The 27587-nt window shown below is 36.4% G+C and overlaps 2 non-coding genes across 2 annotated transcripts; one reads left to right on the top strand and one right to left on the bottom strand.

Moving 5' to 3' along the window:
- Positions 1-15375: 15375 nt before the first annotated feature.
- On the top strand, positions 15376-15448 carry TRNAR-UCU (transfer RNA arginine (anticodon UCU)). Its single transcript has one exon. It is a non-coding gene; the product is annotated as a tRNA-Arg (tRNA).
- A 518-nt stretch (positions 15449-15966) lies between these two features.
- Positions 15967-16040, bottom strand: TRNAV-CAC (transfer RNA valine (anticodon CAC)). Its single transcript has one exon. It is a non-coding gene; the product is annotated as a tRNA-Val (tRNA).
- Positions 16041-27587: the final 11547 nt, after the last annotated feature.

The raw sequence follows: 27587 nt of genomic DNA, 5'->3' as shown, positions 1-27587 counted from the left end.
AGTTATACGGCTTCATAGACGCAGATTGGGCAAGAAGTCCATCAGATCGGAAGAGCACATCAGGAGGAATTTTCAACCTTGGTTTAGTTGCAGTTTCTTAGAACAAAAAAAAATAGAGGTCAGTTGCACTTAGCTCAGCAGAGGCTGAATACATGGCTGCAAGTCAGCAGCATGTGAGGCCATTTGGATGTGGAAAATTCTAGTTGGTTTGTTTGATCAGAGGATGGATCCAACTGTAATATATTGTGATAATCAGAGTTGTATCAAGCTCTCTGAGAATCCAGCATCTCATGACAGGTCCAAGCACATAGACATTCAGTATCATCATCTCAAAGACTGTGTGGCGAGGAGGATCATGTTGTTGCAGTATATTTTGATCAAGGAGCAAGATGCTGACATTTTGACTAAGGCAATGTCAAAGTGTAAATTCAAGTTCCATAGAGACAGGATCAATGTGGCAGATAATCCCTTTCTTGTTGAGAGGGAGTGTTGAAAATAGAAACAAGAAATTCTAAAAATAACATTGCTATGGATAACATTTCAGGATATATTCCAATTTTAATTTGTCCTTGAATTAAAATTCGAATTTAGTCTCACCAGTTGTTTGAAAAATAATTAATTAATTCATCTTGAGTTAATTAGTTGGTGAAAATCAAACATGAAGTCTTTGTGAAGACATGCAATAGTTATCCCTTTGATTAAGGAAGTTATCCCTTAATTAAGGAGATAAGGATGAGTTGTGTTTGAGTTGTAATTATTTAGCTCAGTTAACTGAGTTAGGTCCAGTTAAATTAGTTTCAAACAGTTTGTGGAACTAATTGTGATTTCAGTCAGTTAATGCATGCATGCATGCAACTAGTGTTCTCCAAATAACTGAATATTCTCTCATAAATAACTCATGCATGTCAGTTTAGACAAAGACCCAGTTGATATGAAAGGCAGGGACAGTGTACTACCAGTTGCTAGAATATTCCCATGTGAATATCACTTGCATGCAGAAGGAATTCATTCCTTGAGGATTGCGCAGTTACTACAGAGGTCAAAGAAGTGTGTGGGTGAAAATCACACAAGTGACAGCTGGAGGACCCAAGAGAAACTGCGCAAGGAAATAGGAGGCTTGGAGGACAGAGGAGAAGGCATATGTGTTGTCTATTCTGTCTATGAGCAGCAATGAGGATTGTACTGAGAGTTGTATAGCTTGAGAGCTAAAGCTTTGTGTAATCCTCAGATATTTCCACTTGTATGATAATATAGATAGCGGGGATTTTAGCTGAGGTTTTCCCTAGAGTATTCTTCTATGTTTCATGTGTGATTGAATCTTCATCTATGTTATATGTGTTCTATTTGATCTTGCCCAAAATTGATTAAGCTTCCACAAGTTTGATTGTAGAAGTAGATTAAGTATTTTGCTTTAGTACATTGCATAACCAGTGTAATCTATAGTGAGAATTTTTATAAAGTGGACCAAATTCCAAGTACCCCAGTTCCTTTATCCAACTATGTTTTAATTTCCCTACCATTCCACACATGCTTGAGTCTATGTGGGTGTGGCCACACCACCACCCTTGGTGTACTTTGATTAATTGCATGGTATTGGTGTGAATCCCACGTGCCTCTCCTTCCTTTGCTCACCCCTATCAGGGATTTATGTGATGTACTATTATATGCATCTACGATTTTAGTTGAATACGAAATTAGGATTTGATGAAATGTTTTTGTTATGCGAGATTTAAAATTACGGATAAAAGTATCTCCCCTAGGTTTGGTGGATAACCTAGAACAACAGAGAGGCAAGGAACCCAATACTTTTCTTAAAGTAAATAGATGACAAAATGAATCCTATCTGGAATTCGTCACAGGCTTCTCTCATTTAGCTTGAATGCTCTAATTCCAATTCTGATTGCCAAAATTAGAACCTACACAATCAGATAACACAAGCCAAGAAACTACAAGATCTATGCAGCATTATCTAAATACTTTATTCAATAGATCAACATGACAATGAAACACATGAAATAACAACATCACATATAGGAAAATAAAGAATTATTTGTATTAATATAAATGGAAGGAGTTGCAACCATAAATAGATGTTGACCTTGTAGAAGATCTCCTCTAGACTAAATTATCCTTTCCATGTCACAGTGTGCACCTACAATCACCCTAAATGCATGAAATTGAACCTATCACAACATCAACATAAGGGTATAATCACTCTCCAAAATCCAACCCCTTGCATATGGAAGGTTGTAAATATATAGAGGAGTGGGGTAAGTTGGGAGTTCTTATCCAATTACCAATCTAAGGTTTTAGATCCACCTTTGATGGGAGGATGGGATCAAAGAATAAGGGATGGAAACTCCATAGTAGGCTAGGATAGGATTTGAATATCTTAGGTAAATGGTTGTAACAAATTCTGGAAGCTTCTGGAAGAGGAGGCTTTTGGAATTTCTCTCCTTTTCCTGAGTTTCTAGAACCAATGCATGTGCAAAGGGGAGAAACCTGTAGGTGATCAACGCAAGCCACAATGGAGAAAATTGTAGGTGAACATTGTCCAACAAGAGGCCAAGGAGCATTGGTCCTAAAATTGGCACGGATGATGCAATTTCAGGGATAAATTGTGGGGAATGAAAGAGGCATGCTTAGGGCTTTGTGCAAGATGATGACAAGGGGGAAGAGGATGTTGATTGATCCCATTAGGAGTCCCATTGATCAGATGTGACAAAATGGCCTATAACATATTTCCCCCTCAAGTGAAAAGTCAGAAATGATGACTGATGATTGAAATGCTTTACCTTGTGACAAATCGGGTTCAAGAAAAACCAGTGAGCTTCATTTGTTGCAATACATTTTCATCATGAAATTTTCATTGTTGAGGGAGGCATACCTATACTCAACACATAAGTTAACATAACATGTACAATAATCAAAAGACACATCTACATATGACCATTGGTGGACCCATGACTAGATGGTCGTCTATATGATCATCGCCATCATACATTGTGATCTCAGTATAACTCTTGAATTCGCAGCCTGGATGGATGATACTAGATTTGGGGTCTTCTATCTCCTTCACATGACCAACCAATGTAGGAGTCTAACCATGTGAATCAATGAGATGAGGTAAAACATAGAAAACACCATCTGATTACCAATCGATGATGTAATTCATTCATAGACGAAAGAGAAACCATCGATGATGTTAATGGCTCTCAAGGTACCAGAGTACAATACATATGGTGTGAATAAATGAGTTGATATCAAACACCACACATAGTCTTTCAGTTAAAGGCCAATGATGTAAACCTGTCGCCGAGGGTGAGGAAACTTGTAATTGATGCATGCAAGCACCAAGATACCAAAGGGTTATTTATAATTCAACTTTCTGGATAATGTGCTGATGTCGACAAGAAGTAACCTGTCACAAGAGGGCCTTTATGTATCCCCCATCCATGACATGAAATGGGTATCATGATTCAGACATAATGGTTTTGATACAGAACTGGATCAAGAAAGGCAAACATGGAATGAAGGCTTAAGAGTATTGTAACTAATATTAACTGAATTACTTCTCTTGAACACATAGACAACACTGAATGGACTTGGAAACATTGACCCAAAACCTAAATGGAGCTCTAGAAATGATATGATAACCAAAATACAAATAGATTACCCAACCCAACAACCATGGAGATGAAATGGAAGAGTGTTGTGTTTAAGAGAGACTCGCTGCCATTAGTAAATGGAATACCCTGTTTCCCTAATTTCCCCAACCATACTCATCAACACCTCATTATTTTTTAAAAAGCTTGAGGAGGATAACATATGCTTGATCTGTAAGTTCACCCTTTAGATGAATCCATCTGAGTATATTTAACGAACCCTAAGAAGGAGAGGTTTGACCTTGTCATGTTCGGCAATTCCATCATTTTTTGATGTTTTAATGAGTACGGTGAAGGTATAACTCCCCACCTTTTTCATGTTTAGAGAGTTTGAAAAAGAGGTGAAAAAGAAAACTCCAGATGTCCCTTTTCATAGACAGTCTCTCAAGTTCGAAAAGGTAGAAAACAATACTCAAGAGAACCTCTTAGCCATATTCAACTAAGGTATTCCTTTTTCGTAGATATTCTATCTCAGTCTGGAAAAGGGTTAAACTTATATTGAGTAGATGTATTTTCATTTACTTTTATGAGTTTGAAAAGGCAAGTGTTAGACAATCTTTTCATATTTTGGGAGTCTGAAAAGCGTTGAAAGAGGACTCCAATGGGTTCCTTTTTCATAGGTTTATAGAGTCCGAAAAAGAGATAAAATATACTCCTTGGTCAAAATAACATGTTTAAAGCATGATAAAAATATGTTAATAGTTGTCGACCTACCCAAAACATCACAAAAAGGATTAAACATACATGTTTCATAGTAAAAATAAGCATATCTATGTCAAAACATTAAATATGAATGAAATAATGTGAGAAATGACCATAAATACTCAAAATGACTATTAATTTTCACATTTTCACGTTTACCTTGAATAGTGAGAGTTATGAGCTCTTTTGTCCTCGATCTTCTGTAGCTGATTGTGGCCAATTCAATGGACCTTTCCAAGTATTATCGCTTGCAGGTAAGAGTTAAAACCCTTCTCTTTCTTTTTATGGTCCATTTTTGTGATTTCATGCAAATGTTTTGAGATTTTGAGGGCCCTAGGATTCTAAGAACACACCCTTGCACCAATGCACCCCCCCCCCCAAAAAAAAATCGACATATCTATTGCACCTAGGCAAACTGTCACTGCTGGGAGAGGTGCAATGCTCTATCATGCACTACTGGGGTGTGTTGGGTGCAAGATGTTATGCAATATTTATTAGTCTTCTCATTTTAATTATATAATAAAAATAAGTATTTGTGCTCATTAATTTGTTTAAGTTTAGATTATATTTGTCACTTAAATCGATTATTTTTATATCTCATGTTCATGCTTAAGATTGAGTTGTATTATCATCAATGATATAGAGTAGTTTTATCTATTTTGAAAGTAGAATGTAAGCTTAGTAATTAGTATTCCAAAATAAAACATGAAAAATGATAGAACTCATATTTCTTTAACATTCTTTCATTAGAGTATATTTCTTTAGGTGGTTGAGCTAAGCCCACATATTTCCTAAAAAACTCACATTTGGGTAGTTCTTCCTCTCCTCCCTATTGGTAACAACAAGTATTACAACCACAAACATATTAGGGGTTAAACTTTGATAGATTTAGTAATAGATATTTAGAATAATTAGTTTAAAATAATAATAGTAGTTGTAGAAAAACATGTAGATTCACAAGCTCATGTAATCTACTAAACCAAGAGACAGGAATCTACTTCTAATCTTTACAGTGGAAACCCATAAACATCGAGCAAATAATAATCAATAAAGGAAGAGAATCAAAGACACATAACACAATAAATATCAGGGGAAAACCACAGCTCAAAATACCACTATTTATTTTGTATTAATCCAAAAAATCAAGATGAAATTACAATGCTTATTCTCTCTAGAACAATCCCAGCACTCAACAAATTCAATCTCCAACTCATAAGCAACCAAAGCTTAATCAATTCACAAGTTTTCCAAGTCTCTATTCCAATGTGTAATTCCTATGGAGGATATCTTGTATTTAAAGGGAAATAAAGCCTCTAAAAATAACGTAATCCCTCAAGGATCAGTTACTGATTACATGCACTATCACCGCAATTGAGAAAAATATAAAACAAATAGTACACTGTCCCTGCACTATATTTTCAACTGGGTCTTTCTTAGAATCAACAGGCATGAGTTTCTGATGGTGGAATCTTCAGTTGACTAGAGTAGCACTAATTAGGTCACTAGTGTCCCAACTGACTGTTTACTCACTATTAGTTCCTAAAACTGATTGGAACTAATTTAACTAGAATTAACTCAATAAACTGATTTAACTAATTACAACTCATTCATAACTCATCCTTAACTCCTATAAGTTAGGGAGAACATATACATGTCTTCTAAAAGACTTCCAATATGAATTTCCTAAATTAATTAAGTTAATTAAACTTAATTAATTATTTTCAAATTTCTATGAGAAAAGAATTCTATTTTAATTCACAATTTAATTCGACAAATTAAACTAGAATTTCTTGTTTCCATTTCTCAACACTCCCTCTCAACAAGAAATGTTGGTTGAGATCTATCTCACTTTCATTTTTTTCAGCTTCAAGGGCGAGTTCTTTGAGCAAACCTGTGGTGTTGCCATGGGCTCCCCCCTGTCCCCAGTTGTTTCTAATCTTTTTATGGAAGATTTTGAATCCAAGGCTTTGGCCTCAGCCCGACCCTTGCCCAAGCTATGGAAGATATTTGTAGATGACATGAATGTCATCTGGTCTCATGGCCAAGATGAGTTGGATCTTTTCTTCAAGCATCTTAACATTCAATCCTCTACCATTAAGTTCACTATGGAGCAAGAAGTCACTGGATGCCTTCCTTTCCTCTCTTCCTAGTCGGTTTTTCCCCCTTATCTTCTGGTTCGTCTTCTAAAAGTTATTATAAAGATTAAGTGTACATCAGATAACTTTAAGCTTATATTTAATTAATAAGCTCTATCAATAAGTTATACAAACCATTAATAATAAGAATAAGAATAATTCTATTATTAATGATTAAGTAAGAATAATAATAATAATAATATAATTTTAAAGTAATAATTAATTTTATAATATTAGTATTATAGTTATAAGAATATTAAGAGTAATAATCGATGCTATTTGGTTTTAGCCTTGTTAGGAATTTTCCCTCATGTTCTTTCCCTTAAATTTATTAGATGGTCCCTTATATAACTAACATAATAGGTTTTTTCTATTACAAATGATCATTAATCTAAAATTTATTAGAAAGATTAAGTGTATATTAGATAGCTTTGAGTTTATATTTAATTATTGGGCTCTATTAATAGGTTATACAAACCATTAATAATAATAACAATAAGAATACTACTATTATTGATTATTAAGTAAGAATAATAATAATAATAATAATATAAATATAAATATAATTTTAAAGTAATTTTATAATATTAATATTATAGTTATAAGAATATTAAGAGTAATAAATCCATACTATTATTAATATTAATGAATCACCATTAACATATTAACATAAATATAGTAGCATTTTACTTGATTATTAATATTAATATTCCCTAGATCTATTCTTACTATAAGTATAGTTAACATCATAGTATTAAAAAGAAATATTAATAAAATTATTATTTTAACATTTAGAACACTAGAATATATTATAATAGTATGTATTTATTCATTGAATAAATTTATCTAATACGATTATTATAATTAAATAATATTATTAAATATAATTTTGGTCCATGTCCTTATCCCTTGGTCTAGTTCAATTGACTAGTCAAAGTTAGTCATTTCATGGTCAAATATAGCCGTTAGTCCGATATAATTACCCAATCCGATATAGCCATTTCCAAGTCAAACTAGTTGTTGGAAGATCTTCTCTCCCTATTTAACATGCAACCATGATCTCATTCTTCAACTTGTCCTAATGATGAACCACACTCGTTCGTTCAAAACGCATAGACAAATATATCATAATGTGATTTACACCGAAAAATCTTCTCATAACTTGATGTGGATCACAGAAGCCTCATTTCAACAAGAAAGGGATTATCTGCTAACTAGATTTTGTCTCTATGAAACTCAAATTTACATCTTCGCAATGCCTTTGTCAAGACGTCAGCATCTTGCTCCTCTATGGGAATGTAATCTAACAACATGATTCACCTCAATACATAATCTCTGAGATGATGATACCAGATATCAATATGCTTGGACCGATCATGAAAAACTGGATTTTTAGAGAGTTTGATACAACTTTGATTATCAAAATAAATCGTTGTCGGATCCATCTACTGACCAAACAAGCCAACCAGGATCTTACTCATCTAGATAGCCTCACATGTTGTTTGACTTGCAGCTGTGTACTCTTCCTCTAATGAACTGAGTGCAACCAATGTTTTTTCTTGTTATACCAAGAAACTGCAGCTGACCCAATACTAAATATTCCTCCTGATGTGCTCTTCCTGTTAGATGGACTCCCTGCCCAATCTGCATAGGTGAAGCCTTGAAGCTTCAACCCCTCTATTCGTTTGTACCACAACCCAAACTAAGTAGTGCCTCTGAGGTATCTCAATACATGCTTTGTTGCCTTCCAATACATCTTGGTAGGCCTAACAATCGATTGACTAATTTGGTTAACTGCATAACGCATATATGGTCGTGTGTTCAACAAATACATGAGTGAACCCACAAGCTACCTATAAATAATAGTTTCCACTCCTTCTCCTAAAGTAGCATCCTCCTTCCTCCAGTTACCAGCTAGAGGAGTCTCCATGGGTTTACTGCTCTCCATGCAGAATCTCTTGAGTATCTCATTGACATACTTTCCTTGAGAAACAAACAACTCCCCATCTCCATGCCATACCTCCATGCTAAGAAAGTAATGCATGAGCCCCATGTCCTTCATCTCAAACTCTCTTGCAAGGTCCTTCTTACAATATTTGATGAGCTTCTCATCACCTATCAATATGAGATCATCTACATAAAGTACAATGATCAAAAGCTTAATTTCCACCACTATGTGATAGTTTTGCATCCGCTTCACTCTTTATGAAACCCAACCTAGTGAAGTAGCTATCTATCCTAGTGTACCAAGAATGGGGTGCTTATTCAGCCCATACAACTCTCTCTTGAGTCGGCACACATGTGACTCATGGTCCAAGGTTTCAAAACCTTCAGGCTACTCTATGTACACCTCTTCCTCAATCATGCCATTAAGGAAGGCAGTCTTCACATCCATATGATGGATTTTCCAACCCATCTGTGAAGATAGTACCAAAATAGATCTGATAGATGAGTACCTTGCAACAGGAGCAAAGGTCTCATCATATTCAATCCCATCTACCTACAAAAATCCATGGGCCAAAAATTTGGCCTTATGCTTCTCAACACTACCATCTGCAACTTGCTTTACCTTGTAAAGCCAATGGGAGCTCACAACTGACTTGTCCTCCGGTCTCAGGACCACATCCCAAAAACTGTTTCGAATTATGGAGTCATACTCCTCCACCATCACATCAACCCAAACTGGCTACTGCACTACTTCCTGAAAGGAAGATGGCTCTGTCACAACACATGAACCCATACGTGCCATGTACCCAGTGTACCTCTCTGGTGACCTTCTCTATTTGCTGAGAATAGGGTGCTCCCACATTCTCCCGTGCATCATCCAACAATCTTTCATCCTCTCTAGTGCTTTCTTCCCTCTCTAGAAGACTCTACCTGAGTGGATGTCTCTACCCCGGAACCTCTGCATGTGGCTTCTCCACATCAATATGAGGCTCCTCAACCTTAGGAACTAAAAGTTTCTCCTCCGCATGTAGCTTATGCTCCCTCTCAAGGGATACTCGCATGGCCTTCTCCTCATCAAACTTGACATCCTTATGAACCACTGTCATCTGACTAGTTTGCATGTACACCCGATAGTTGTGGGGAGTACCAGTGTACCTCACAATGATCCTCAACTCTGTTGTTGGCTCAAGCTTCTTCTATGCATCTTTGGTCACATAGAAATAAACTCATGACCCAAAATCCCTGAAGTGACCAACATCTGGCCTCTTACTGGAATAAGCTTCCTCTGGTGTTTTACTCTCAAGTATCTGATGTTGACTACGGTTCTGAACATAAACCGTTGTGTTGCATTCCTCAGCCCACAAGTGTAGTGGTAGGCCCTGATCATACAAAATCGCCCTTTCTGCCCCTACAATGCTCTTGTTCTTCCTCTTAACAACCCCATTCTATTGAGGGTTATGAGGCGCCGTCAACTCTCGTTTAATCCCTTCTGCTGCACAGAAGTTCTTAAACTCATTAGATACATATTCCTCATTGTTATCACTCCGTAGAGCTTTAGCCTTCTTTCCTGACTCTTTCTCGACCAATGCTTTGAATTCACAAAATTTTGTGAATGTCTGATCCTTTCTCTGCATGAAAAATATCCAGCATTTACGAGAATAGTCATCTACAAATATAACATAATAGATGTGTTTGTTAGTGGATATTGTCAAGAATGGTCCACACACATCTGAATGGACTCTCTCCATAATAGACTCTTCTCGATTGTCTCTATCTCCAAAGGAATACTTGGTGTATTTTCCCAAAGTACAACCCTTGCATGTATCAACTTGCTTAAGTGTACCTTTGGGAAGACCGATAGAGATTTGTTGCAATATCTTCAAAGCCCCATGATGCAAGTGGCCCAATCACCTATGCCACAAATTTTTGTTGTCTTGGCTCAACATATTTTCCGCTTTTGAACTCAAAGCAACACAATCCTCTACCTCTATCTTATAGAGATTCGGAACTTGAATCCCTATCTTCTTTACTTGACCCGTGGCTATGTGTCAATAGAATGCTTTTCCTTTTGAAAAGATCACATCATAGCCTCTATCCTCAAGCATGGCAGCAGATACCAAGTTCTTTGCCAGTCCGGGTACATGCATAACATTCTTCAAGGTGAGTGGAGATGCATGCTCCCTCTGAAAAGCAATAGTGCCCACACAAGTAACACTATACTTACCATCATCACCCATCACAATATGTATCTTGAGATCTTTCTCCTCTAGTTCATTGAATAACTCTTTGTCGTCAGTCATGTGGAAATAAGCTCCATTGTCTAAGTACCACACTCTTCCTATCATTGAAGACACCATGCATGTAATGAGGGAAAAGTCCAATTTGAATTGGAAGGCCAACACCTCACCCGCCACTCCTCCTGAGGACTTCTCCTTGGACTTCTTCAATGGACAATTTATAGCAAAGTGACCCATTTTGTGACAATGAAAGCATTTAACTTTCGCCATGTCCTTCTTCTTACTTCCATGATAAGAATCTGATTTGGAATGAGAAATTTTACCTTTCCCCTTCCTTGCATTAATCACTAAGGTACAGTTCTCTTCATCATCAATCTTTGATTAAGAGCCATCCCTAATGTTCCTCTTGATCTCATCCTACATCAAATCCGACCATAGTCGTTCCGAATCTGGCAGCTTCTCTCGACCATTGACAGAGTCCTGATAACTATGCTAACTCTTTGGGAGTCCAAGAAGAACAAGGCTCACCATATCCTCCTTGGAAACTATGATTCCAACACTTCCAAGTTCATCCCTACATTGAGTGAACTTGGTCAAGTACTTTGGAATCATCTCGCCTTTCTCCATCTTAATTTTGTGAAGTTTATCCTTCAATACCAACTTCCTTTGATCACTACTATTCTGATACAAGTTTGTTAATGTTTCCCACATAACATGCAGAGTTTCCTTGCCATGGAGACTTGAGACAATGCGGTCTCTAACTCCCTCAAGGATTATCTGTCTTGCCTTTTCCACACACTTCTTCTATTCGACCAAGTTTTGTGCATCCGTAGCTGCTAGCTTGGGGACTTGTTGATCAATGAATTCATTCAAGCCATTATCTTCTAGCACAGCCTCCATCCTTTCCCTCCAAGTTATAAAATTTGAGTTGCCTTCCAAGGCATACTCAAGCCTCAACCCATGGAACATCATCTTCCGATCCTGAAGCATGTATGCAAATTCCATTTTCACCTGTAACCCAGAAACTCAAAACTTCGAAATCTCCTCTAGAGAATTGATTTTAAATCAACGATATCTCCCTCATCTGAACTTCGATTCGGCTTATGTTTTTTTTTAAATTGGGTATCTTTTCCCAAGGAATCTAAATCTGCAATTTGTTTATGAAAATTTTGCACATAAAATCTCAGAACGTCTCTGCAAACTATCGGCCCAAAAATCAATCTTGCTCTAAAACCATGTAGGAAAACCTATAGATTCTCAAGTTCATGTAATCTACTAAAACAAGAGACAAGAACCTACTTCTACTCTTTACAACGGAAGCCCATAAACATCGAGCAAACAATAATCAATAGAGGAAGAGAATCAAAGGCACATAACACAATAAATATCCGGGGAAAGCCACAACTCAAAACCCCACTATTTTTTTTGTATTAATCCAAAAAATCAAGATGAAATTACAATGCTTGTTCTCTCTAAAACAATCCCAAGACTCAACAAATTAAATCTCAAGGCCAAATCTTAGCCAATTCATAAGCTCTCCAAGTCTCTATTCCAATATGTAATTCCTATCAGGACGATAGCTTGTATTTAAAAGGAAATAAAGCCTCTAAAAATAGCATAATCCCTCAAGGATCAGTTCTTGATTGCATGCACTATCACCACAATTGAGAAAAATCTAAAACAAATAATACATTGTCCCTGCACTCTATTCTCAATTGGGTCTTTCTTAGAATCAACATGCATGAGTTTCTGAAGGTGGAATATTTAGTTAACTAGAGTAGCACTAATTAGGTCACAAGTGTCCCAACTGACTGTTTACTCACCATTAGTTCTTGAAACTGATTGGAACTAATTTAATTGGACTTAACTCAATAAACTGAGCTAACTAATTACAACTCATTCATAACTCATCATTAACTCCTATAAGTTAGGGAGAACATATACATGTCTTCTAAAAGACTTCCAATTTGAATTTCCTAAATTAATTAAGTTGATTAAACTTAATTAATTATTTTCAAATTGCTATGAGAAAATAATTATGTTTTAATTCACAGTTTAATTCAAGGACAAATTAAACTAGAATTTCTTCTTGCCATTTCTAAACAGTAGTAGTAATAGTAGGTAATATATTTATTGTAGATTAGTGTAAGTTAGATTAAGTTATAACAACTAGGACATATACTGATGAGTGTCACCACAACAAAGGAGTAAGGGTCTAATTAAGAATCAGTCTAGTGGTAGCTCCTCATTACAACCTATAATTTTTCTACTTATCAACACTGCCTTACTCACCTCTTACTCACTTAACTCGCCTTTGTCTACCTAAACAATCTTCTTTCCAACCCACATACTCTTTCTACTCATAAAAGGAGTGTGCACATGGCATTCTTCTTCACAATAGTTGTTTTTATGCTTATCAACACCACCTTACTCACCTCTTGCTCACTTAAATCACCTTGTAGACTACCTTAACAATCTCCTTTCCAACCCACATACTCTTTCTACGCATAAAAGGAGTGTGTACATGGCATTCTTCTTCACGATAGGAGTGTGTACCTAAAAATGTGGATTAAAAAACTATAAAATTCATGACAACACTACATTATTGAGTGGATTTTTAAAACTACTTCCACACATTTCAAACTATCTCAACCAACTTGTATTGGTATTAAAAGGATTTTAAATGGAAGAGAAGGATAAGCACTAATGCATTAGTTAAGTTATCATTATAATTTCTTGGTGGCATGAATAAGGCTAATGAATATTATTCCTGGTAGGTTATTAAGTTTTGAGCTCCCCAGTAAGGGAGAATCAAGTGGTTTGGTGATAGAAAGGCACTAGGAAATTTAAATTCCATTTAAAGTCTCACATTTTCATGTAGCTAGCCTTTAAAGAAAAAAGGTTTAACATGGGATAATTTCCAATGAAGAGGCAAAATGGGGTTTGGGGTATTTTGGTTATGCAAGGAAAATATTGAAACAACTGCTATTTTGTTCGTGGACTACCTTTTTTATTATTAATGTTTGATTGGACTTGAATAATGTTATTGGTGTAAAATGTGTATGGAGAGGAGTTTCAACTAAAGAAATCACATCAAAGTGGTTTAAGATAAAAAAAAATTATGAAAAACATTAATGTTTTTTTTTTATAAGTTGTATGGGGTATTTGGTTGGCTTGATGTTTGAAGAATTTTTTATTATTATTCCATATTAGTGTGTAATTTAATGTTTTTCCATCCTCAAAGGTTTTAGCTAAATCAAATTATGCAAACCTTTTAAAGAAATTAAGATGGAACAAATTAATAAAATTGACACCAAGACATATTTTGATTGTGGAAATCAAGGAAATTCACCTATAGGTAGTGTTTGAGGATTACAATGGGAATTACTCTTCTTCATTGCATCTAGATGTGCTTTACAACCCAATATGAGGGACATGTTGTAGTGTTCATAATGCTAAACATTTCAATGTTGGCTCAATATGAAAAATATATTGCATGTCAAATGAAGCATTAAATCAAAAAATAATAATCATAAAACATAATGTCAACTCAAATTTAATATAATAAAAAATAAAAATAATAAATTGATTCAATTCAGTTTATTATATTGTAATTTTGTTTTTATCAATTAAATTACAAATAAAAATTGCAAAGAAAAAACTATAATATGCATATCACATTAAAATAAATTTAAATAATAACAATTCATATTTGTGACTATGAAATTTAAAAAATATAATTAATAAACATAAAAATTATCAAATACAAATAGTAGTTATAAATTAAAACCAATTTAAAGATATAAATTAAAATAATAATTCATGTGTAACAATTATGTTTTAGAACTTCATATTTAAATTTAATGAATAAGTATATAGAAATTTAATATTTGCAATATTTCTTTTTCTAAATTATATATCTGTCTCTTTGTTTATCTGTATCATTAATGCTTACATATTAAGTTAAAGAATTAATTTTGAAAATTTACAAAACATATTAAATATTAAAGTTGAAAAATTATAAAACATATCAAAGAAAAATGTCCCATATATATGTATATGTACTATTAAAGATATAATAAATATTGAAATTTATATAAATATAGATAATATTAAGATATAATACATCTGGAAAATCACATCTTAATTTTTGTTATGTTTCCAACTACTAAGCGGATTCATTATTAAGATAAATATCAACATGGTTTCATCTCAACACCGAATATCAAAAATCAAAAGGAATCAAATTTCTAGAAATATAATTTTATTTTATTTTTATTCAAAAAAGAAATTTGCTTCTTAAGATATTTTCTTTCTCAACCCTTGATAAATCTAAAATTAAAATAAATCTATACTAATAATAATCATGCATGATCAAAATAAAAAATTGAAATTTCATTAACCTATTTCTTTAGGTCTCACACATACAACAAACCAACCTTTTAATGTAAAATTAGAATGATTTATCCTTGCTTAAATATTATGGAATATGGAAGTAGACGCTGTATCTAAATGTGACCTCTCGATAGATTCAAACGCATGGTTCATAACATGAATCTATGGATGGATGGCGTAATTTCATAATTATTTCATGGACCCTTTTACTAGAGTTGAAGTGGTATACCTTTTCTTTTTCTTAAATATCGAATAACACGCTTGTCGATTTTATTTTGTTACTTTGCAACTCGTGCGCCCGTGGCCTAATGGATAAGGCGTCTGACTTCTAATCAGGCGATTGTGGGTTCGAGTCCCACCGGGCGTGACTTGTTGTTTTGTTCACGATGAAACTAACACCGCCGTAGTTAGTTCATCCTTAGTTAGTTGGCTGATATCTTTTTATCGTCGAAATTGGCTGATAACTTTTTATCGTCGAAATAAAAATAAAATCAACCGTCTCAAGCCAGAATCGAATTGGGGACCTATTTTGACTGAAATCTTTTATCCTCGAAATAAAAATAAAATCGACTGTCTCAACCCAGAATCGACCTGGGGACCTATTTTAACTGAAACTTTTATCGTCGAAATAAAAATAAAATCGACTGTCTCAATCCAGAATCGAACTGGGGACCTCTTTTGACTGATAACTTTTCTCGTCGAAATAAAAATAAAATCGACTGTCTCAACCCATATTCGAACTGGGGACCTCGCTGTAAATAAAATAAACGATTGGAAATCAAACCTGAGCTAAAATCAACTGTCTGAGCCCAGGTTCGAACCGGGGATCTCCGCCTCGAAAAAAAAAACAGTAGGGTTGGAAATCAAACCAACGCTAAAATAAACTGTCTGAGCCCAGGTTCGAACTGGGGACCTTTAGTGTGTGAGACTAACGTGATAACCAACTACACCACCCAGACAATTGCCATTATGATTATAAAAACCACTAATTTGATATTTTCGTTGCTCGTTTGTTATTTCTCATTTCCTCTCTGCTCTAGTTCGTCTATTGCCCACAATAAACAGAGATTTTGATCGAAATAAATACGAACACCTCCGAAACGAATTTCACGTTCATTTTGCTTGTTTGTTGAGAGTTACTTCAAACAACCATACATTATTTTTCCTCTGTGTGAAGCGCAAAAGCATTAAATTAAGTTTCATGCTGTTAGTTAAAAGGGCCAAAAGAAATTCGATCTCCGAACCTTGGTGAAAACCGTGGGAAGTTACTTTATAGCCACGGTAGTACAGTGATGTGTGGTTTGACAATAAGTTTATTTGGGCGAAGCCTAGGAGACCATAGTTCAAATCTCGTTGAGTACATTGCCCTGCTGTGGTGGATGCTCGAGACGCAGATTCCCCACACCCTTTGGCAACACAAGAGTCTTGTTTTGCTAAAACCATAGAATCTTAGTATATCGACTTGCAGGTAGTTGGATGTACTCTTGGTGTTATAGTGGCAGCTATGAGGATTGATCCTCGGTCTCCCATAGATTATAGATTAGGACTGACAGTGACCGATTCACCATGTGGTTAAGAAAAAAAAAACTGGTAATTGATTTTTGTCTTAATTTTGTTTGTGGTATGTGAGATTATAGATTAGCACTGACAGTGACTATTCACCATGTGGTTAAGACAAAAAAAACTGGTAATTGATTTTTGTCTTAATTTTGTTTGTGGTATGTGTTGTAGATACGTAGAGACTAGTACAACCACATTAAAAATATTAATGTAGTTGTCAAAAGTTTCATAAATATAACAAAAAAAATATTGTAATAAAAAACTATTACAACTAATGCATAAATTTTTTGATTAACCATGTATAAAAAGGTTATGGGTCAATTTTAACTTTAGAAAAAAAAAAAAGGAATTACACATCTTATTGTAAAATGGAACATTTTGCTAAATAAAAATTGTTTATATATTAATTTCCCCATCTAATTAGAATATGAACTTATTAGAAATGGAATAATCTCAAATCTCTAGAAAATTGGTGGGAAGGGAGCCATGTGTCACCAATCTAATTTAACTTGAGAAAAAAAAATACATATCTTATTGTAAAATTGACATTTTTGCTAAATAAAATTTGCTTATATTTTAATTTCTCCATCTAATTAGAATATGAACATATTAGAATTGGAATAATCTCAAATTCCTAGGAAATTGGTGGGCAATGAGCCACATGACATGAACCTAACAAACTTTGTAACGCACTACAACAGTTCATAAGCATTCAGACGAAGCATATGCTTAGCATATTCCCTCGAGAATCAATCTAGGTCATCAATTAAAAAAGTCAACATATCCTCATCCACCTTAAGTTCAAATAAGATGCATGTGAACCAAACTGTCTATTTTTGAAGTGAAATAATAGAAGTTTTGAGAAAAAGGATATGAATGTTCAAAATGGTTAGAAGTTTCATTAAATTTATATATTTTGAAAAAAAAAAAAATTTACGTTAACATTATTTCAAACAAATTGGAAGTCAATCTAGGAGAATTATTCTCGCAACCCAACTAGACTCAACACACATTATGGCACACCATAGACTTTTAGAGGTGTGGTACCAATATCTCTCGTCCCTATGGTTTGCCTAGCTCGGTCGTGTTAGGCTTGGACTATGCCTCTCTAACTCTCTTTATGTTAAGTGATCAACACAATTTTTATACTTAACCATTTTTCTCAATTCAGCTGTGAATCTATACAAAATACAAAAAAACACCAAACTTTATGTAGGTAGCCCAATAGCCTAACACCCAAGCATCATTTATCAAAATATGACACAATAGCCATTTTATAAAACATGGCCTGACTAGACCCACACACATTATGGCACATCATAAACTTTTAGGGGTGTGGTACCAATATCTCTCTTCCCTATGTAATTTTGCCTAGCCCGATCGTGCTAGACTTGGACTATGCCTCTCAACTCTCTTTATGTTAAGTGATCAACAACATTTTTCTACTTAACCCAATTTTCTCAATTCAACTGCAAGTCCATACAAAATACAAAAACACCAAATTTTATGTAGGGAGCCCAATAGCCTAACACCCAAGCATCATTTTTCAAAATATGAGACAATAGCCATTTTACAAAGCATGGCCTAAACTGGCCTTACAACCTTGCAAATTCAACTCAACTCGCACATGAAATGACATAATTACAACAAAGGTTTCCCCACACGACCCTTGGTCCAATCAAGTAATGTAGGCCCGAACACCCCTACCCATCATAGGTAGTGGATGACCTCAACCATGTGACTCTTCCCTCATGCCAACTTCTTCCCTTGTTGTAGTGTGCACCCTTATTTGTGTGATTGAGCTATTTCCACACGTTGTTGTGTATTTTGTGTTTGAACCGATATGGAAATCCCCTTACATATACATGTTGTGCACTCTAATCAAACCATCAGGTCGGTTTGATTTACTCGATCCAACATGTCATGCAATTTTGTGTTCTTTCTTCTCTCCCTGCAATGATTGGCTTCATGCACTATGCATAAATTTAATGATTTAATATTACTTTATTCGCATCCAATGGACAAGATGTGAAGGTAGTGAGATAATCATTGGCTTCATGCATGGTACTTAATATTTCCCCCACGCAACCCATGGGGCATAAGCAGACAATGACAAGGTGTTTTGTTAAACCACAGGGCATAAAGCAGAGAATGAGAGAGTGTTTTGTTAAGGCTCTCTATGATGAAAAGGTCATTGGTTTGAAACTTCGGGGGGCAAAAATCCAACCATGTTAAGGGTTGGTGTGGCCTAGGCTGGGTGCAATCTTGAGGGATTTTGATGGGTTAGATGCCCTTGGGTTAGATTACTCAAACCACAAGTTAAGTGTGGCAATCATCTCAAGACTCACATCACCTAGCAAACAAAAAAATTAGTTTCCCCACACAATTTTCTCTTATTGTGCTCGAGCTAGCCTATCTATCATTACCACACCTTTCCTTACGTGTTGGGTCAACTTGTCTACTGTTCCCATGCATTGTTATACATCGTGGGTCAACATGTCTATCGAGCTTGTGCCTTGTCTTCACACCCAAGTTGATGTTACACCATCCTCTCTCATGTTAGCGTATTAGGTTTTCGACGTCAAATGTATTTTCCTTATCCATTGATTTTGAATTTTTGAAGCAGTTGAGTCTATGACTACTGTTGTTTTCATAATCTCTAGATCATTGTCCGACATCCTTGAATTTATTCCATAGAGAGTTCATCCAAAGCACAAAAGAGTGTCAAGTTGGTGGGATTCATGAGGTCACACATGTTTATACAGTCAAGTCAAAAGGGGTTATGTGTCAGTCGTTCATCGATCGAACCATCTAAAATGAAGTTGTGTCAGTCTAAAGTTCTGATGGTCATGAGGTCTGGACATTAAATATAATTTAAATTCTTATCCCCTATTCCTATCTACCTCATGTTTCCCTATTTCCTACCATATTTCCCCATCACACCACTACCACTTCCCTATACTCATCACATGTTCAATCCTCATGGATAACATGCAACTCCCCCCCCCCCCCCCCCCATTACCTAAGAGACATTATACTCCCAACATTTTAATTATTCCCGTGCTTTATGCTCATGCCAAATCAAGTGAAGCGCTCTAACTCATCAGTTCAAACCATCATTGCACTATAAGACAAAAGACAAGGGGTGATTCAAATTTTTATGTTGTCTTATTCTCATGCCACTCTATAGTCATGAAAATATGCCTAATCCAAGCACATAACATCCCTATAGGATACCACAGATCGATTCCCAACTAGCAGTTCATGAGAAATTGAGGTCACACTCATTGTGGGAATTTGTTACGCAAGCTTTGTTTTAGACACCATTTTGCAGAACGATTTTCAAACACACAAAGGAGAATCTTTGGAAACTAAAAGGGGTATTTACCTAGAACAGACCAAGGCACAATAGCCTCTTCTAGTTTCTACACAGGCGTAACATATTGAGAGTTTCGAATGCATCTTTAAAGCTCATTTTTCGCAATTCGTAAATTTCTTGTTTTAAGCCATTGTTTTGAAGAGAATTTTATGGGAATCAGGGAAAAATTTAGAGAACTTGAGAGAGGTTTCTCTTTAAAAAATTATCATCTACAATGACCTCCTTCAGTTTTTACAAAGGTATCACTGTTTACGAGATATGGCCCATCGTACAGTCGCTGTGCAGACCATGCCCACACTCTTGCACACATATTGGAAGGAAGCCACCTATCAGGATTTTAAGGGGTTGACATGGAGTAGATGTGGTATCCATCACAAGCCTTCAACTATCAACCACGTACCAGTTTTGAAAGAAAAAAGCATCGGTCACTACACAACTACTACGCAGCCTTTGCATAGTCAACATTCATCTTTTGAGCTTTTTCTATTTTCATTTCATGATAATCATCTTCGAAGATAGTTTTATTTTCTTTTAGAAAAAGGTCTATGTTTTAAAGTAAAAAAAAACTTTATTGTTTTTGTTTTTGAGGAAAAACATTTAAAATAACAATTTTCCTCTTTTGATTTTGGATCGATCCATTGTTTGGATCAGTGATGCAGTGAATTTAGACTCTTATCATGTTTTGTATATGCCTATTTAAACTCAGAAATACATATGAAATGGTTGTTGATGGTTCAACATTGTTTTGGCTTCAATTTTTCAGAATTTATGTGATTGTGATCAATTCATGGTTATAATACTTATGAATTGAGGGTTATTTGTTATAATTTGCAAGGATTCTTATGGTGTCTAGAGTTATCTTTGTTTATTTCTAAGTTATTATATTGTTCCTTTTCGTTTTATGAGTATACTGATCTCGGTTGATTTAGAATTCAATTAAGCTGCTCTAGTCAATTGTTTTCATATGTCAGTTGCAAATGGAATGTTATATACTCATTACTGCTATTTCTTCTGTTTAATTCTCTTTCTTATGTATGAATAACATTAATATTCGCATAGGAAAGATTTGTTTCTTCACTTTTTCTCCTCTATACTACAACCTACTACTGTGTCTAAAGTCATGCCTTACAAGCCCTTATAGAAGATGTCAATTTTACTTACATAAGTAAAATGAATAAAAGTACAATTGATCACATGTTATCACCCTTTCTATTATTTGTACTTCAACCAAATACATTAAAATCCCCTTTTCCATACCTGGTCTCTGTAAAAATTGTGCTTTAAAGTCTTTAAACTTCATATTTTTCGAGTGAGGGAGCCCCCTCTAGTTGGATAAGACCAGTCTCTCAACCCAAAGCAGTTTGTGGTTACATCTGGGTTACTCCCCTAAGTCTGGAGGAATTACGGAGTGCTAACAACTCACACAGTAGGAAACCCTAAATTTATCCTTTGCATGTGATGCGATGGGATGAGTCATGCCAAGCTTTTTGTCCATGTGCTTAGGTGTCTCCATGAATCGCCCGATGCCTCAACTATGTGTGCGAGCCAAGCATGTTTTGTGTTTGGAACTAAACATCTAACTTGAACCAATATGCTCACACCTACATTTTGAATCCTCAAATTTCATTCCATGCCTCATCAACCCATGCTAAATGTCTCACCCAACTTAGCGAGCTAGTTCCACTTCACTTAATCTTTTGAAACTCTATGATGATGTGTAACCAACTCCATAGAGAAATCCATGGGTGCACCCATGTCATGTGACTGCCCAACATGCTATGGTGCATTGTGACAAGTGTGTTACCCATAGGATATGTGTGGCAAGGTAAGGAGACCCCAAATTTGAGGGTCTTATAATTGTGCTTTTGTTGTGTCTATTGGAATTGGTGAGATATGTAAAATTTATGCTCTGGCATATTAAACTTTATTATATTAATATATTAAATTCTAGTCTTCTTGTGGGGCGATTGAGTTGTTGGAACAATGGGATGTTATCCCATCCACATTGTTTTAGATCCCACAAGAAGACATCTTTAGCCTACTGTGATCAATCTCAAGGATACGACTTCCCCATCCCCGTGGAGTCTCGGCTCTTGCTAAGTCATAAATTATTGGTATATCCGACTTGCATTCTGTTGGATATACTCTTGTGGTACTCCTAAGCTTGTGGGTTTCACAGATTCTGAATGGGATGGATTAGTTGATGATCAAAAGTCCACTTTTGGTTTTTTGTATTTTTTTCCTTGGTTATACTCCTATTTCTTGGTCCTACAAGAAACAATCAACAATTTCATTAGTTACACCAGAAGTTGAGTATCAAGCTACATTTCTCGCTAGTCAAAAAGTTCTTTGGTTACAACAATTATTGATTGAGTTTGTGTTACACAATAATTTGTCACTGTCCTCTTCTCAGTCCCTTTGCTGTGTCATGTGTCAAATAAACATGTTCATATCTTCCCACCAAAGTAAGAAGATTAAGCAAATGCTCTCTAATGCTGAAGATTGACCCTTTTTGACTAAGTTTCTGCATTGTCACTAGTAAACCCTGAAAATCCGTGATGGTTCTCTGTCATGCACTATATCGTTGCGACGTCGTCGCTAGTCCCTAGTTCATGACCCACGATGATCCAGATTTAGCGAATTAGTTCAAACAGGCGGCCTTCTGGATGTTTCTAGAGCTGGTTGTTGGGTCAGTTTGGGTCGCCTTTCCACCTCTGAGATGGTGGTTCCGCCTCTTGTGCAACCTCCCTTGAGGATAATCTCCCTCTCCCTCATTTCATGGAGGCTCCTTCTCCTATAAAATCACTCACCATTACTATGATCTGCTAGTTTTTTAGTTCTTTTGGTTGGGCAATGCTACTAGTGCTTTTGAGCATGATAGATAGCTCGTGTGGGTGTGACAAGTGTGGGATTGTTGATAGCTTATGGAAGGTTGTGGAGTTCCCTTAACTTTGTGTTAAAGCTTATGAGTGAGAGAGAGAGACATTGTATGTTGGGAGATTCATCCTTGAAGAGTGAATGCTTGAGAAACATACTAGCTGAACCCTCTGAGAAGGCTTGCAACATCAAGACTTGGTTGTAAGCTTGCTCTCTTGATTCATTATTAATACAATCAATGACGTTTTCCTATGTCTTGTATGTTATTTACTTGATATCTCATGACTTCTTGACTTTATGAGTAAATAGATCATTGTTGTTTCTCGGTTACGCACTTTGTTGTTTTTCCTTTGTGTTGTTTCAGGTTAATCACTCATTGAGGAGAAGGAAGCGGAAGCTGGAGCAATGCAATGGAACTTCATCGACCACCGGTTTGAGGTAGGCCTCCGATAATGACTGTTTAAGGAAATCAATTGTTGATCTATCTTTGTTGTGGCTAGACCCACTCTGGGGCTAGAGGGGTTGCCTCTGTACACAGAGGGAACACTTTCCTGTATCACAAGTTGGTGACTCCGCTGGGGAGTTTGTCCTATGTTTGTCTCTTGTTTGCTTTTGCTTGATTTTGAGTTAATTTCTTGTGGATCTTGGGATTGAACCATCAGTCTTTTGTGTTACTTGGGTCAATCTGGGAAATCCCTTTATTGCCTGTAAGGATATATTGGTCTTTGTTTGGGAGCTTTCATTTACCTTTTATTGTTTTTAAGTTTGTCACTGGAAAAAGCTAAACAGTCGCTTCAACGTTGCGTTGTCTCTATCTTGGTAGTCTGTGCATTGCTGAATCCTGTCACACAGTCGCAACGATTCCTAAAATCGGTCCGTCACGTGAAAGGCGTGTACTTTCGCTCTGTTGCTACGACTAGTGTCTGATCGACACTAGTTGCTTGTGTTATGCCCGCGACGATTCTTGTAGAATTGTTTATTTCAATTCTGCCTCCTGAATTCATCAGTCTGGTTAACCCCTTGTTGTCTTTCTCTTATCCCTTAGTTCATTTTAATTGCTTTTAGTTAAGGTGCTTACTTTTCGGTTTCGTTGAAGTGAATCTTGTATTTTTGGCTTTGTGACCTAGTTTTTCAAGTTTTGAATTATTTGGCTTGGTTACTTGCCTGTCCAAAAGATTCATCTGCAACCCTCCTGGTGGTTTGCTTGAGGTTTTTCCATCGCTTGTTCTTGTTGATTGATGTTTAGTGTTATTTATTGAACCAATTTCCATATTGATTCGATTGTTTCACTACCAGACATAGATTACAATTGTTTGGATCAATCAGTTTCACGCTTGCTTGTTTGTTTCCTTAGAATTCAAAGCTATCAAAATCAAAAGATTGCATTCATTAGTGTGCAAAAGTGAAAGTACATTTTGCATTCCAAGATTTCATGTTTGAAAAATTAGAAGACAAATTTTAAATCTCTCATTAGTAGTATTGATGCACCATAGGGATTGATGAGTTTATGTATTGTGTCTCTTAAGTGACTACATTTGCTGGTCTTGGTTTTGCCTTGGTTTGGGAATGATCTCTCTACCCTTTTGTAAGTAGGAGTTCATCGAAGTGAAAGATGATTTATTCATTCTAGTTGCATCCTAGGTTTTAATATACATACGGTAAGGCCTGGAAATTGAAACATAATTCAAGATCAACTCTAAAATGAACTGAATAAACCTAACAATGCATTGGAACATAATGCACATTATTTAGAGGTCTAAACTAGAGATGTGCTCCGGCGTAGTTAAACCTAGTCACTATTGCTTTCACTTATGGTTGGGTGATTCCTCCTTCTGTGACTCAATAGCTACTAGTATGGATTTGTGCTCCCAGTACCGTCGAGCATATGTTGGGAGACCCCACTAGGTTATCATCCTATATCCTTAGGAAGCAGTGTCTACCACCTTGCAAACCGTAACACATCGAACACAACATTCAAGAAGATTGACTGTCGTATGGAAAGTCCTTGGTTTTCATATGATCACCAAGGTGTATATGCATTTTTATGGATTGTTTGGTAAACCTTTTGCCTAGTTCACTAGAGTAGTCACTTTCGTTCCTTTTCGGACTCCTTAAAAGAAAAGGTCTATCTAAGCACTTGTCCTTTCAGGCTCATTAAACCTTGAAAGAGATAGAGTCACCTTTTCATCCTTTTCTCGACTCTTGAAACATGAAAAGGTCAAATTTTGTTCCTTTGTCATAAAATGTATTGCCCACAAAATATTCCTGGTAACAGTTAGAGTTCTTCATTACAGTTAGAGTGTTTTTCAGGCTCGTTCCCGATGGCAACTTTCCTTGAGTCTACCGGCCAAGGTCTTCCCCCAGATGGGAACCCTAGTCCATTTCCTTCTTTTGGAAATGTCGGTGCTCCGTACATGGCAACATTGTCTTTTCCTGGGTTAACCATCGATTTGCTCATTTGGTTGTTTTCAACCTCGGTGGTCCCAAGTGTCATGACTCCTATTCCACCGTCTCCTTCATTTGAATCATGACACGATGATTCCAAGGCTGAGCCTTCGCCTTCTTCCCCTGTTTCTTCAACCTTCTCTCCTCCTTTTCCTGGTGAAGGTTCCACATACAGTAACCAGGTGGCTAAGAAGAAGAAGAAGAAGACGAAGAAGAAGAAGAAGTTCGATAAGCGTGAGCCCACCTGCGCAACTATTGCTCCGAGTACATCTCATGTCATGCCACCCTCTGCTCCTCTGCAGAAGGTTAAGTTTCCTTGTAAATTGTGCAAGGATGACCATCTTCTTCGTGACTGTCCTGCTATTCCAAGGATATTAGAAGTTTGGTATCACGATCTAGCTCGTCCCTCATCGTCCTCTGAAGCTCATGACGATGCTACCCTATCAACTGGCAGTGACAAGAAGAAAGGGAAGATTCGATTCCCCTGCAGACTGTGTGAAGGCAACCATCCCCTTCACCTTTGTCCGCTCATGGATAAAGCTTCAGCTATTTTGGAAATTCTTACATCCTCTTCACCTCAACTTCCCATTGGTTATCAGAGGCTCTCTTCAGACCCTCTCCCGGTTGACAAAGAGATTAACTTAGATTATTCTCTTGTTTGTCTTCCTCTTTCTGAACCTGGCTGTGCTAAGCTTGTTCCAGACCAACCATTGGCCGGAGAGAGTGTCGACTTGGATTCACCGCCTATTGATCACTCTGTTCTGGAGGAGAATCATGATTATACTCCTCATGTTCTTCTCGTCTCGTCAGATTCTCCTAAGTCCGAGAATGACCTTCATATCCCAGCTGATTGTGACGGAGGAACCAATCAACCTTTAGGGATCCTTTCGAAGTTCCTTGTTACTTTGGGAGGCAAAACTGTCTATATAGATGTAATGGTTGTCCAACGTGCTTTAGATTTCAGTCTTCTCCTTGGTCGTGACTCTGTTTATGCCATGGGGGCCCTTATCTCTTCACTTTTCCATGTGGTTTGTTTTCCACACAATGGAAGAATGGTGACCATCGACCAATTATCGTTCTTTAGTCCCCCGGTACCTCCTATGCAGTTGTCATCCCCTATCGGTTCTTCCTCGCAAGCAGTACCTTCCTTGCCACAAGTCAATTATGTGGCTACCCATTCCGTCTTCGCCTTTGCTGATGATCATGAAAATGGTCTCGTACATCATGTACTGGGGGCAATGGAACCTGATCTGTCATTAGCACCTCATGACATGTATCCCTCCCAGAGTGCATTTCTTCCTTCCAGCGAAGACCTCTTGGGAGCCATGTTCTCATCTAGCCCATGAATAGATGCACGAGGAAATTTCGTTCTTGTGTCAACCTCGTTAAAAAATGAAACAAGGATCATGGAGCATAGTTCCTTGTCTTGTGTCAAGCTTGTTAAAAAATGAAACAAGGAGTTCCGAGGATATTTTTTTCTTGTTTCAACCTCGTTAAAAAACGGAACTAGGTATCACGAGGATAGTTCATTCATGTGTCAACCTCGTTAAAAAATGAAACAAGGATCATGGAGCATAGTTCCTTGTCTTGTGTCAAGCTCGTTAAAAAATGAAACAAGGAGTTCTGAGGATAGTTTGTTCCTGTGTCAACCTCATTAAAAAAATGAAACCGGGCGTCCCGAGGATGGTTCTTGTCTTGTGTCAACCTCGTTAAAAATGAACAAGGAGTACCGAGGATAGTTTGTCCCTATGTCAACCTCATTAAAAAAATGAAACGAGGGGTGTGGAGCATAGTTCCTTGTCTTGTGTCAAGCTCATTACAAAATGAAATAAGGAGTGTTAAGGAAAGTTCTTGATCTTATGTCAACCTCGTTAAAAAATGAAACAAGGGTTATGAGGATAGTTCTTTTATCGTGTCAACCTCATTAAAAAATGAAACAACTCCCTTTTCCAAATCGATTCTTTGATTAAGATCTCGTAAAATCCGAGTCGAGTCTTTCCAAGATCTCGAAAGTGAACCTTCATTCCATCCACCTTGTTGAATGCAATGAAGCTTGGGGGGCATGCACCTCGATTTGAATCATTATGCTGGGGGGCATGCAAACTCATAACAAGCATAGTTTTTCGTTTCAAGCTTGTGTAAACATGAAACTGAATCCAAGCAGAGTTCTTCATGGTTCATGCTTGTGTAAAAATGAACCCATACCCGATTTACACCTCGTGATTGCCGTTTTTATCCGCTAAAT

The sequence above is a fragment of the Pinus tabuliformis genome, chromosome 1_2 (assembly GCF_031772625.1).
Source record: "Pinus tabuliformis cultivar Carrire ecotype Pingquan chromosome 1_2, CPIR1, whole genome shotgun sequence".
Taxonomy (NCBI): domain Eukaryota; kingdom Viridiplantae; phylum Streptophyta; class Pinopsida; order Pinales; family Pinaceae; genus Pinus; species Pinus tabuliformis.
Note: the sequence above shows the minus strand (reverse complement) of the source record. Positions and strands in the feature narration are given on the sequence as shown.